Raw genomic sequence first — 10,894 nt, 5'->3', positions numbered from 1 at the left:
GGGAATTCTCCTTTTCATTCCCCGATCTTGGGAAGGGGAGAGGATGTTGAGCCTCCTTTCCCCAAGGCCCGATTCTTCCACCCGCAAAACTATCTTATTTCGGCCCAGTCTGACCCCCGCTTTCTGATGGAGCCTAGAATGAGGCCTGGCCTGGGCCCAGGACGCTCCTTCTAGCTCCTTCTCCTTCCACCAGCGCGGGTTGGACACTCTACCCTCGAAGTGAAGGTCGCCCCCACTCCCCTGCCCCAAGCCTGTGCTTCCTCGGTCCTCCAGCCTCAGGCCCCGCTGGGCCCCTAGCCGAGGCTAGAGGGGCGGGAGAGGAGGTTTCGTTTTCTCCTGCCAAGCAGAAAGCGGCGAAAAGGCGACCGCGGAGTCCTGGGAGCGGGGGTGGAGGCACACCCGATGGTATCAACATTATTGATGGGGAAATATTAGGGGCAGGAGCCCGGAGATCAGGTTCCCGGTCCCTCCCCTACCCGGAGGTGGGAGGGACGGACGGAGTGGGTGGTGGCGGAGGTGGTGTTGGGGTGTGCTGGGACGCGGGTGGCTCAATGCACCCGCATTAACCACTCTTGGGGTTTATTTATAATTTTCTTGTCTGTAAGTTGGGGTGGCGGGGAGAGAAGGATGAAGGATTGATTTGGCTAGTACCCTAACCCTTAAGGTCTTTCCCAGGGTTGAGGCCGGAGTGGGGAGGGGGATGGAGGAGGGACAGGAAAAGTGATCAAAAGCGAAGACCAAGTTTGGAAAACCCACCGTAGGCTCGGTTATTTTCCAAGCCCCAGTACTTCGCTTCCCCGAGAGTTTCAGAAACTCTTTCCTTAACTGCTGTCGCTCAAATCCTCATCTCTCCTCGGCCACTGGAGAGGTTTCAGACCCGAGGCTTCGGGAGCCTGCTCAGGTGGGTACCCCCGGCCCCGGCGGAATCTGTGCCGAGAGCGCTTTGCGCACTGGCTCTCCGGTAGTCAAGTCTCGGCAGTGGTGAAAAGGCGCACTTTCTAGGGGAACCCGCAGTCCGCAGCCAAGGGCTATCTGCAGCCCTGGCGCCGGGTGCAGCGTGGGGACCAGGCGCCCAGGCGCCAGCTCCGGCGGGAAATTCAGCCGTGGCGAGCGGAGGGCGGGCTTGGTAACCCATCGCGTGCATCCCACCCAAGGGTCCCACACTACCGGCAAACTTCCTCTTTCTTCTCTTGCAGGGCCATCTGCATGCCGGACGTTTAGAAACTGACTTCTTCGCTGGCGACCGCAAGTGCCTGTGATTTTTTCTTTCCGTCTACATTGAACATCTTATACTGAAACTCATTGCACCCTGCGTGCCACAGTGCCTCGCTAAGGGGTCTCTGGGTACAAAATGTCTCTCAAAGGAAATGTATCGAGGTAGAGAAAGTGAAAAAAACTAATCGAATTTATAAAAAGAAAACCTTTGCTTCCTTTTGGTTAAAATCCTTTTGCGGTCTTCTGAGCATGGAAAAAAAAATCATCACCATGCAATAGAGTGTAGCTAATTCCTGGAAACCCATTAGGAGGGTGTCCAGAAAGCCCAGCAGGGCTCACAGATTCATTCCCATCTTTGAGCTCAAGAAGTAGGACTTTTGGATCCAGTGAATAGAAATCAGTTCTTATATGTTATCTGTTGGGAATAGGTGTGGGACCTCTGAAGCCCTGGACTTTGTGTGTGTGGGGGGGTGTGACTGGGGGTCTGCCAGGAAGCTCATTTTCATTCATAAAGAAGATTCGCTTAAATGACCTCCCTATGGGACCCCTCGATGAGCTAATTTGGCAAATCTCTTGCAACAAACTTTATATGTTTTGCCTCTTTCTCCAGCAAAAGGTCCCTTTTTATAGAACAGATCAACAGTTCCCAAAGAGAGGTGCATCTTGGTTTTGTAAAAAGCTGCATACAGTGAGACCTTGATGGGGCAATTGCTTCTTGTTGGTCAGCGTTTGGAGAGGGAAGCACCATTTGGTTTCTGTTTGATCAATCAAATGGCCACATGGAACCATCCCGGGGGCCTGGCCCTTGTCTGTCTGGCAGCCTGTGAGCAAGGCTGGACTGTCACTCACATTATGGGTAATTTACAAATCTCCCACGTCTCAGCAAGCTATGACTTTCTTAGGGAATATTTCTCTCGACTGAGAAAGGGCTTTCTCTGAGAGACATATTTCTTTTTGGGGAGTGCAGTGAGTCAGAGTTGTCACTGCAAACTTCACTTCATCCATCCTGTGCAGTTCAAACCTGCATCCTTCGTAGCTCCATATGTGTGATGAGTGGAAAAAAAGGGGGAAGGGGATAACCCATTGCTTTCTTCTCCTCCTTTCATCTTTTCCAGCTCAAGGAAGTTTTCTATACTGTTGCACTGATATTTCTTTCTCCTAATGTTCACCTTCATTTCTCCAGCCACAGTTACAATTGTTTCCGTCTTAATACCCAGTTTAACATGGAGTTTTAAATTTAAGAGACTACAGTTTTCCAGTTCCAAGCCTGTTGCCCTGTTTCCTTGTGCCTTCTCAAAACAGAGGCGATTACTTCTTAAGTTATACAGTTATCAACACCGACACATTTATGTCAGAAATCAGTTCCGCTTTTTTGGTGCCTCTTCCCATTTATAATGCTCATTGTGTCCCAGCCTCTAGTCTTTCATCCTGGGTTCCCCTCACCCCCAGACTCTTTGACATACTCCATAGCAAAACCCCATCCCTGGAAGCCTTGCTCAGAATCTCCATCAGGTTGTGATGCATGGAACTTCTACTTAGAACTTGGCCCAAGACTGGCTGTGGCCTTTCCCCAGGGCCTGAAAAACGGGAAGATGCCAGCAAATCTCTCCTTCTCTAACCCGAACAGAAAGATTTCAGGAGAATTCAGGTTGGAAAGATTTTCCAGGTTTGTTTTTACTTTCTCTTTCCCCCCTGGGCCCCCTAGTACCTCCGGTTTGGAAGGATAGTGCTAAGAGAACCAGCCTCTTAGCTCAGGTTCCGCCCCCCCACCCCCCCACCCCCACCCCCCGACCCTCCCTTGACGATCTCTCCTCTTCTGATCTCAGATACTTGCCAGGAACTAGCTTTATTCACATCGTGCTTGGGAGTTGGAGTTGGACTCTTGGGTGCCTGTGCTGGCTCTGTCGTTTGATGGTATCTTGGGAACACCGTCGTGGGTGTGCACCCGTGTGGTACGTAGCTTTGGTCAAATTGATTTCACTAGCCGCTGTTTCCTGCTCTGTCAAGTGTAGCTAATGGAGAGGAAGCGCGGAGCTTAAGAGCATCCAGCAAGGACTCGGCTTTGCTTCCTCCTAGCAGTGTGACCTCCATATGCCTCCAACAGTTTCTCATCTGTTAAATAGGGATAATAATAGTCCTTATTTCATAGAGCTCTTGAGGGTTAAAAGAGTTAATATGTGTGAAGAGTTTAGAATAGTGGCTGGTATGTAATTAGCACAACATAAGTGTTAACTATTATTGTTATTACCTCACAGGCTTGTTGTGGGAATCAAATGATACAATATGGCTAAAATATCATTCTCTATTCATCCACATGCATGTGTGTGCTCAGTCTCCACCAACTCGTGACCCCTAGACTGTAGCTTGCCAGGTGCCTCTGCCCGTGGGATTTCCTAGGCAAGAATACTGGAGCGGGTTGCCATATTCTTCTCCAGGGAATGTTCTCAACCCGGGGATTGAATCCACATCTCTTGCCTCTCCTGCATTGCCAGGCAGATTCTTTACCACTAGCACCGCTTGGGAAGCCCTGTTCATCCACCCATCCATTCATTATTTATTTATTCATTCATTCACTCTACATAGTAACACGCAAGGCATGGAGAATAACTCTGAAACAAACACTATCAATCCTTTCAATTAATCCAACATTATTTCCTGGGATCCTGTTATCAGTGCCTGGTTAAGTGTTGGGCTTGAGGGGAATAGTATAGGAGCAAAAGTAAGAGTGGGAAGTCCCAACTCATAGAGAAAATTAAAATTAGAACAGGCTGTGTGTGCACCCAGTCCTGTTGTGGTGCATGTGGGTCCTTTGGGCCAGGGATAGATCATCTTCATGCTTCTAGAAGGTTCATAAACACCAATGGACATGTAAGTGGCCTGTTACTTAGGTTCCAGGCTGTATGCACCTGGTTGTTTTATCTGGCTCACATGTTTGTCCTTTTGATGGTATGGACTCCTCTGAGTTGTGCAGAAAATAAAACAATAAAATGGGTGCTGTTTTCCTTTGGGCCCCCTTGAAAGGTATAAATCACTTACAGTGTTCACTTAGATCCCTCATTTCTGGCTTTTTTTGCTTTCCATTTTGGTCTGATTATAAAAATGAACCATGGGTATTATAGTAGCATATTCTGTAGGCAAATGTAGTGGTTGCGATGGAAAAATCTCCTGTCAGTCTGTCCTGCTCCCCCCAGGTATTGGTCTGTTCTGGATGCAAAGCCTCCGGTGGCTGCTGCGTGGACCAACTTAGTATTAGAACCATGTTGTGACCAAATGTAATTTAACATTCACTGGTGGAATGCAAAGTGCTCTTGTGAACCCCCTCCCTTCCCCTGTGCTTTGAGATTAAAACACATTTTATGGTTAGAATCTGGAAAAAGAATGAAAGAGTCTGGGCAAGTATACCTGTTAGCAGTGGAGTTGTGTAAAACGGGAGAGACAATAGCACATGTGCACCGGTCTCAATGTAATAACAGCTTCCTTGGGAAGCATCGGCCAGCAAATGCAGTTTAAGACCATCACAGATGTCAGTGAGCAGGGGCTGAGCTTGCTTTTTGCCCCAGCGTTGAGGGAGCAGACTCGATTTAATCTGTCACTTGATGTCCTTCTCCTCAAAAATAGTGCCCGGGCTCTCAGGGGCTTTATTTAGAGGCTCTTAGGAGCTTGGCAGTATGTAAATTATGCGTGAGTGTCCTTCATAGTTCCCAGTGGTCACCATCAGAGGGGTTTAAACATGATTTAGCCTTTCAGATGATTTGTGGGAGTGCTGGGGCCAGCCAGTGCAGTGGTTTCTCACCATTGCATTAAATAGGTTTCCATGTCTTGCTTGGCTGCTCTGTCCATTCACCTCCTGGCCTCCGAGTTGGTCTATGAGTCACCTCCCAGTGTTGGTGGGTGACCTCTCAAATATCCTTACTATATTAGGGAGTTCTGAGAATTTTTCAAAACAGAAGTTTTATGACTTTAAAAAAATACCATTCAATCCGTAGTGACTGCAGAGCTTCCCATTCATTTATTCTTTCATGCATTCAACCCACATTTATTAAGCACCTACTATATGCTCCTTATTGGTATTGGGTTGGCGAAAAAATTCATCCCAGTTTTTCAGTAACAGTGTATAAAAACCCGAATGAACTTTCTGGCCAACTCAGGGTTTTAAGCACTAGGAGGAAATCGGGCTTGAAAAAGGTTGCTCTGTTTCCTTCCTCCCTTTCCTCTCCTCCTTTTTGTTATTAAGCTTTTATGAGGATTAGGGAAATTGTTCTTTAAAAAAAAATTTGACTTTTCCAGCTGAGTGTCTAAAACAAATTGTGGAACATCCATGCAATGAAATATTAGCCACGAAAAAGGAACTGCTGATACTTGCGGTGATGTGGATGAATCTCAGAAGTATTATGCTGCATGAAAGAATCCAGAACCAAAAGACACCACAAAGTATCACTGCTTTTACATAACATTATAGAAAATGAAGGGCTTCCCAGATGGCGCTAGTGGTAAAGAACCTGCCTGCCAATGCAGGAACCTAAGAGACACAGGTTCGATCCCTGAGTCAAGAAGATTCCCTGGAGGCGGAAATAGCAACCCATTCCAGTATTCTTGCTAGAGAATTCCATGGACAGAGGAGGCTTGAGGGCTACAGTCCATGGGGTTGCAAAGAGTCAGACAAGACTGAAGTGGCTTAGCACACACGTAGACAATGAAAGCCAATTTATAGTGACAGAGAGCAAATCAGTAGTTTAACATTTGCCTGGGTTGGAGGGGAGGGAGGGAAAGAAGATTATTGAGGGGCACAGGGAAACTTTGGGGGATAATTGAAAACTTTGCTATCTTGATTGTAGTGAAGGCTTCACAGTTACAGACGTATTTCAAAACTGATCAAATTGTATACTTTACGTATGGGTGGTTCAGTATTCTTAAATCATAGCTCAGTAAAGTTGAAAAATAAGGTTTCTCATTTTCACCAGTATGGGAAATGGATGTTCGTTAAGGAATTTGAAGAGAAAATGGAAATTGTCACTGTCATATTTGAACACTTGAGCCCTTAGGAGTTCTCTGGTGCTTGGTCACACTTGATGTGGGTACAGGTCTTGGCTTGAGTGGGGGTGGCACCGGCATTGGCTCCTGCATGGACCCTGGAACAAGTGTAAACCTCTCCTTGTGGTTTTGAGTACTGGTGACTCTCAAACAAAAATTCCTTTGAATGCCAGATACTAATCCAGTCTGGGAATTCGAGGACCTGTGAGTGGTGAGAGGTCACAGCCCCCGCCGGCAGGTGCATCAGACGGAGTTCAGGGTCTGAGGCACTATAGCACTGTCCAAACTGACTTAGGGATTATTGATTGGATGGTTATTTTGAAATTCCATAGTCCATAGCTGACCATGAGGGATAATCTTTGTTGATGGCTCAGTTTTTCTTTATCTCTCTAGGATGTCATGGACCAATACTTTTGTAGAATAAAATAAAAATATAGTATTAGAAAAACATGGAAAAGAAAACAGAGTCATACAAGATATAAGCCCCAAACTGTAGTACAGGCATACCTCAGAGATAATTGTGGGTCTGATTCCAGACCATGGCAATAAAACCGCTATCACATTAAAGCAAGTCACACGAATGTTTTGGTTTCCCAGTGCATATAAAAGCTGTGTTTACACTGCACTGTAGTCTATTAAGTGTGCACTTGCATTATGTCTAAAACAATGTACACACCTTAATTAAAAATACTTGATTGCCACAATATGTTAACCATCATCTGAGCCTTTAGCGAGTCATAGTAGTAACATCAAAGATCACTGATCACAGATCATCACAACAAATAGAACGAGAGTGAAAAAGTTTGAAATATTGCAAGAATTACCAACATGTGACACAGAGGCATGAAGTGAGCACATGCTGTGGGGACACTGGCGCCCATCGACCTGCTCAACACAGAGTTGCCATGAACCTTCAATTTCCAAAACAGTGCAATAAAGCAAGGCACACCTGTACAGTCTCAGCAACATCAAATTATTCTGGCAACCTGCCAAAGTAACTTCTAGCTGCTTACTTTCAGTTTCTCTGGCTGGGGTGTGGTAGATTAACAATGCACTGGACCAAGCGCTGATCCGTAGACCACAGTTTGAGTCACTCTGGGGTAGCTCAGAACCTCTCAGCCAGTGTGGTCACAAGGAGGGTAGTGGTGTGTAAGTGCTCAAGGAAGCTGGATGGGGGTTGGGGCAGCCTGAGCCCCCAAGGGCCAGTTGCCTCTGGTCACAAGGAGCTTCTACTTTTGATCACACCTGAGCCACACGGGTGTTCCAGGGGTGTCTGTGGAAAAGGTTAGGAAGAATCTCATACTGGTGGTTCTCACATTGAGGGAGCAAAACAATTGTGGGTATAGGACTTGCTAAAAATGCATGTTTCTGAACCACAGCTCCATAGATTCGAATTCAGTATCTGGGGAGTATGGGCCAGGAATCTGCGTTTTTATCAATACCCTAGTACATGCTAATGACCTCACATGCATGTGTTCCAAGACCTCATTTTGAGAAGCACTCAGGCAGGCATAGGGGAGGTGGGTTAGTGACAGAGTTTTCTCCATCAGTGTGTACTTCCTTCTCTCTGCAAGCTACGTTTAAGGTCAGAAATCAAACTGAGAGATGCTTCCATCAGTGTGCTTAGCTTCAGCAAAAGACACTGTTTTATTTCAACAGACAAATAACCTCTGAAGGGACTTGGGGGAGGGGTTCACAGATTCTGGGAGGGCAAGAGTCAGATTCAGGACTGTCTTAGATTTGATCTCCAGAAGAGCTCCCAGGAGACATCATTACATAAGTCCCCTGCATACAAATGGGTTCTGTTCCAAGAGAGTATTTGTAAGTTCAATTTGTTTACAAGTCCAACAAAGTTAACCTAGGTACTCAGTTGTTATAGATAATGCCAAGACACATGAACTAACGTACATGATTGGACCTGCGAACATGTTTGCATCTTTGAAAAGTTTGCAACTTGAAGGTTCAAATGTAGGGGTCTTGCTATAATGCCACTGGAAACAGCTCCACTGCTGAGCCCACAAAAGCTGCCACCAGCCCCATTCCTGGGACATCCTCAGCGAACTGGATTCTTTTTGGGCCCTGGCTCAGGAGTCAGTTTTTAGCTGGGAATTTGGTGACGGCTTCATAGCTGCAAGGGAAGCTGGGGAAATGACCACTGGCGTCTTCAGCTTCTGTCCCAGGGGTGATCTAAAGCTTTAGCAGTGGGGTGTTTCTCTGAGCTGGGTGAGCCAGGGCAATATCAGGTGTCCCTACCAACTCACAGTCTCACTCCCCATCTGAGACCTTCATGGCTGTCTTCTTCTTCCTTTGCGCATCACAAAAGACCCAGAGAACACTGTCAGAGGCAACAGTGAGCTCACCTGCAGGCATGTAGAGCAGTAACAACCCTTCTGCAGGGCTCCATCCTCTACATTTGAATGGGGCTCCTTTGTCCTCTTCACAGTTCAAACAGAAGCCTTGGAGGATCCCTTAGAAATCTCATCAGGCACCATCAGCCCTCAGCAGCCCCCTGGAATGTTCTCAGGAAAAATGGAGAGAGAAGGTAGTTGCTGTTGGTTGTACACAGGCCAGGACTTGGGCTGGGGTGGAGTCAGTGCACATATTAGCCCCACAAATGTCCCCATTTTACAGATGAGAAAACTGAGACTCTTGAGTAATTTCCTCGGCACCATGGAGCTGCTGGAGGCCTGAGACCAGTCTCAAGACATCTCTATGAGAAAACAAAACTAAATGGAAATAAATGACAACAAAAAAAGTTTTCAGATTTTAGAAGGCCTAGGTGAGGAAGGGACTTGGGGTGGCATTTTGGTTTTCACACTATGGACATAATCTGAACTTCTTTCTTGATTTTAAAGGATAGGAAGATGGAAGATGGAGTTTGAGGGCATGCGTTCATTAAAATCTCAGGAGCTGTGATTGCTTTGTATTTTTTGTAATGGGTGCTTTGGAACTGATGAAACTGAATTGCTTTGAGCAAAGCTAACCCATCTTAGCAAATTAAACCATCTCTGGTTCTAGGTGAGTTCGTAGCTGAAGCTGGTGGTCAGTCTCAGTGATCTCTCAGCCCTCAGTCCTGCCTTCGACATGACCTAGTAGTTAAAATAGGCAGAAACTTCTGTGTCTTCTTTTTATTCCGATGACTATAGTTGAAAAGTAGTATAGGTGCAGGAGAAAGAGCCAAGATTTGGGGGAAAGATGTGTGAGTAAAAACCCTTGCTCTTGTTATCAGCAGCAGGATTTCCCGAGTCTCTTGAGCTGGTAGAGATTCATTCCCTCCGAGGTAACCCGAGGGATTTCACCTGTGCAGTCACCTGTCTGGGGTGGTGGTGGTGAGGGGCCACCAGACTGTCAGCTCCACGAGGGAAGGACACATGGCAGGCATTCAGTACATATTTGTGGAATGAATGAATCTAGCGAGAGAAAGCTATGGGTCTGTGCACACTCTAAAATGCTGCCAGATGCTAGCGGCCTTGTACTGTTCAGTTCAGTCGCTCAGTTGTGTCCAACTCTTTGCGACCCCATGGGCTGCAGCTCACCAGGCTTCCCTGTCCATCACCAACTCCCAGCACTTGCTCAAACTCATGTCTTGTACTGTTAAGATAAAGCAATGTCTCAGCTTCAGAGCCTTCAGACATGATATGGGGATTGTGTTAGAATGCAGATTCTGAATGGGAAGGTCAGGGCTGGGGCCTGAGATTCTGAATTTCTAACCAGCTCCAGGCATCAGGATGTGGATGTTGCAGATCATGGACCACGCATAGTGTAGTGAGGGTGGAACTGAGTGGCCAGTAAGTGCACAGGGCATGCCAGGTGGGGCTGGGGTGTGTAATGGGTCCCCTAGGCCAGTCACCTTCCAATAGGTGCAGGCTTCAATTCTCCAGCTCGTCCTGGTTCCAGGAATCTCTCCAGTCTGACACCACGCCCATGAAGGGACAGAAAGCAGGAGCTCTTCTCATGTGGCAGTGAGTGCGGCCTGGCTGTGGTGTCCATATTTGGTGAAAATGATCCCTCTGGCTGCCCATTACTCTGAGTCATCCGTGCATGGCACAAGCATTAATAACCACTAATACTTGTTAGGCATGGTGGTGTGTGCTAAGCGGTCGGCACAAGCTTGGCACGTGAGAGCCGCTTCAGAAGAGGTTGCTGCAGCCGCTGCTGCTGAAGATTGTTTTATGAGATCCTGTCCATCTCTTTTACTTCTCTTGGCAGCTTGATGGTGTGGGTGTTAATTTTGTGGCTCTGGAACATCTCTCTCAGGCTTCCCTGGTGGTTCAGATGGTAAAGAATCAGCCTGCAACGGAGGAGACCTGGGTTCGATACCTGGGTTGGGAAGATTCCCCTGGAGAAGGAAATGGCAACCTGCTTGAATATCCTTGCCTGGAGAATTCCATGGACAGAGGAGCCTGGAGGGCTATAGTCCATGGGATTCCAAAGAGCCAGGCTTGAACGTGTGATTTTCACTTTCTCTCTAGATTGTGGACATACCAGGCTCATTCTCACCTCTACGCCTTTGCTTGCAGCCGCGGTTTACCCTGGGGGCAGTTTCCACCCCGTGGACATTTGGCAGTGTCTGGAGACATTTTTGGTTGTCATGACTCAGGGAAGGGTTTGCTACCTGCACCTAGTCCGGGAGACCACAGATGCCTCG

Source organism: Bos mutus, chromosome 18, assembly GCF_027580195.1.
Source record: "Bos mutus isolate GX-2022 chromosome 18, NWIPB_WYAK_1.1, whole genome shotgun sequence".
In the NCBI taxonomy this organism is placed as follows: Eukaryota; Metazoa; Chordata; class Mammalia; order Artiodactyla; family Bovidae; genus Bos; species Bos mutus.
Note: the sequence above shows the minus strand (reverse complement) of the source record.